This window comes from Aplysia californica, unplaced genomic scaffold (genome assembly GCF_000002075.1).
Source record: "Aplysia californica isolate F4 #8 unplaced genomic scaffold, AplCal3.0 scaffold00471, whole genome shotgun sequence".
NCBI classification, from domain to species: Eukaryota; Metazoa; Mollusca; class Gastropoda; order Aplysiida; family Aplysiidae; genus Aplysia; species Aplysia californica.
In genome coordinates, this window is record NW_004797741.1 from 363555 (window position 1) to 367388 (window position 3834).

The following is a 3834-nucleotide window of genomic DNA, read 5'->3' on the forward strand; positions in this document are numbered from 1 at the left end:
ATCATCATCATCATCATCATCATCATCATCATCATCATCATCATCATCATCATCATCATCATCATTATTATCATTACCATAAGGAACAAACGTCCAGAGAAAAACAATAGGATGTTGTGTAATTGTCTTCTAAAGTCTTCTTAGCCCTTTCTCTAACGAATGAACCAATGGTCTTGTACAAACATTTCTTTCGACAAACGGCTACTTCCAGCACAATGGTACTCCCGCCCTGAGTTTGTACCGCCAGCTAACCACTAAACAATCTTAATCAGACCCTTGACGTTGTGATCGATGTTCAAGAAAAAGGCGAATTGGCCGTGTATAAATACCGCAATAAACGGTCGATGTCGATGACGATGTTGAGGTCAATCATCTTCAAGTCACGTCAGCTTTTGATTGACTTATTGAAATGCTTATTAGTAATGCAATCTATTATTAATGACACAGATGGAGTCGGCATTTTTTTCTTTCATACTACATTATGGTCATAGCAAACGTTGTCTGGGGGGCTCTCGTGGTCTAGAGGTTAAGGCGTTCGCCTCTCATTCAATATGGCCCGGGTTCGAATTTGGATAGCTATGGAAAATATTTCTAAAAAATGTTCTCTTTTCACATCTTGTGGCATACGAGTTTCTTGAACTGAACCATCGGCATGATCTGTTCTTATTTCTGGTAGACAACCACGCAGAAAACTCAAAATTGTTCAAGAACGTACCAGCAAGACACTGAGCGAAGAATATTCCAGAGCTAAAAACGAGAGACGGAGTGTCATTTTCTTTCAGACTTCAGTTTATGCCGTCAAGATGCAAAGACGAATATTAGTTTCTTCAAATCTGTATTATTCAGTGTGGAGCCAAGTAGCATTGTACCAGGAAACGCCGGGACCTCGGAACCCACCTTACACCACAACAACGGTTTAGAGACACAGAACTGCACAAAATTGACACACAGTATACGTTTACTTTGATTAACTTCGATATCTGGTATCAGTGACATAATGTATCACTGCGTTGCACAAAGAGCCTTGATTAAAATGGGTGCATCACAAACTCAGTTAACAGCTCTTGCTAGATTAAGCTGCTAATGACTTTGGTTCGAATTCCAACGGCACATTTTAAACACAAGTAGTTCAATGATGTTTCAAGGCTCCACACCAACTTGCCTTAGTCCTTTATACTGGGAGTTTTCATTTCTTTGTAACTTTGTAGCTTTCAATTGTTGCCTTTGCATCCCGTTGAGGCTTCCAGGGTAAATTATGAAATAACCAATACATTAAGATGCGACTCAGTGGTCGTAGAACAAAGTCTTACCAATGTTCCGGAAACCGCCGTTTAAAATTGGGACAGTATTTTGTGCGATAAAGACAGTATTCTAAACCGCACTCTTTTCGTGATTGATGTGTACATGTATCGAATATTATTTGAGATACAAATAAAATGCATCATTTTTAATACTCCAGGAGAAGCACAATATGGACTACTCCTGTGATTGAAGGTTCTTTACAAAATCCTGGAAGAAACCTGTTACTACGGAAAGACAAAAAGAAGGAATGGCCAATTTTCCTAAATTTTAACAATCATCCAGGATAAAGATAAGAAGTTTAAGGTAGTATCTACGTTCTCTAACGTTAGAGAACGTATACAAGCTGTCTACGTTCTCTAATGTTCAGTGCTTCCAAGTGTGGCTTTGAACCCCGGTACTGGAAGGTGTTTTTTTTTTCTTCTCCTCCTCCCGACTGACCCCCGGAAGCTGAAGAAAATCTGCAGTTGAAGAGTTAAAAGTTTGGTCTCACTGAGCCCCTAAAATAAAATAAAAAATAATTAGATTCACAGACCAAGGAAAGCCGCTATTGAATTTTAACCAGGCCTAAATTGGTAAAAGGGAAAATGTAGGTAAAAACTCCTCCTGGGGACAAAACCAGAATGTGCATGCTTCATCACTACATAAAAAACAACAAAGCAACAAATTATAATATGGGAAAAAATAAATTATTGGTCAGTCGGGAGGAGGAGAAGAAGAAGAAAAAAAAAACGTTCCGGGACCACGCTCATAAAATAATTGATTGACTACAAACGCAGACACGCCGCTGTCCATTAGGCCATCCGAACTTCCAACACCGAAAAGTAGATTAAGCTTGATATTTACTTTACAGCACTGTATAAGGACAGACATCGATGTACAGAAAAGTGGGAAGACATGGAATAACATCAAGAGGCTAGCACAGGATTGAGAAAGGTGAAAGGTGTTTCTCCGTGGCGTATACCCTGGTGCAGGGTGAGAAAGGCAAAGATGAAGATGACTGTTTAAGGAAAGGCAACGCAAGATAGATGAAGATGTAGGTTGTTTTTTTTTACAACGAAGAAAGTGAGAAAGTCGGAAACATGGGAGGAGGGGGGTATCAATAATGAGGCGGCGTCATCGGATCGGCAGATAAGGTCTGGAGGAAACTAAAAAATGACGGAAAATTGGAAGCACTGAACATTAGAGAACGTAGACAGCTTGTAGATCTTAGATACGTTCTCTAACGTTAGAGAACGTAGACACTTCCGAAGTTTAAAGAACCTAAATAGGTCATTGCATCCAGTTATATCAGCGTTTGTAAGTAATGCAGCGAACGATAGCACTGTTCGCCCGCAGGTCTGGATCATTTGACTGCTTTTTATCACAGCAATTACATTATATCAGGCACTGGGATTCCGTCATAGCACAATTTCTACTGTTAAATTCAATACATCTTTATTTACAATATTTCAGATTGTTATTTTGTTGGAGATTTTTGTTCTTTTCTTTCCGGTTGCACACGGTTAAAAAAAAATTCTTACTAGAATATCTTGTAAATTTCAGTATATGACGAGTGTTTTCTATTCTCTGAACATGTGGACTACTAAGGACCCAAAATAAGCATACCCAAAAGCAGGCATCTGGTGTTTCCCATTCAGTAAAGATAATTGCATTTCAAATAACGTACAAACAAGTATTCCGTAATACATTTGGAACAGTACTGTTTTTCAAACCCAATTCCCATAACAAACATGCCGCGACACTATTCCTTAGATATTACGCTTCAGCTAAAATTAATTGTGGGGAAAAAAGCTGTGATATCAATGTCCTCAAAACTCACCAATGCATTATAATAGCTTTCATGCGTTTTTAATTTCCTCTCATCTTTTCAGTACCCTTTGACCTCTTTCGGCCTTATACAAATCCTCCAACTTGCTCTTAAGGTGTTGATGCGAGAACGATGTCGTCATTTCCTATACATCGTTTCAAAAGACTGAATAGGAATAATAACGTTAGAACCAAAACGCTATACATCAATTCTCGTAGGAAGCCACATCAATACTTTTTTATGTAAACCTTTGCGCCCATCGATTGCAATCACGTCGATGTCCAACTGAATGAATGACTTCATTATGTGCAGAGAGAGCCTGAGAAGAATACTTCATGCTGCCCTCTTGGAGATCAATTTTGGAAATAAGCTTTGTCATTATGTCTGCACACGTTCTAGACAATAGCTTCTGCATTTTCTTTTTAAGTCACTCTTTTCAGGTTGAAAGTTTCTTGTTTCGAATGAAATCCAGTCAGCGGAGAGTATTTTCTTAGTTCGAAACATTGTTCATAATGTGTCATTGATAGCGCTTTGTGGTTCAAATTGATCTCAAGAGAGTTGTTTGTGGCATGTGTTTTGTTTTTGTTTTGTTTTGTTTTGTTTTTTGTTTGTTTTTCGTTTGGTTTGTCCTTCTGATGCTGTTTTTTTGGTAACGGCTGGGACAGTTCCTTTGCCTCAATAATCTTGTATTGTTATGCTTTTTGAATATCTACGATTGAAATTGG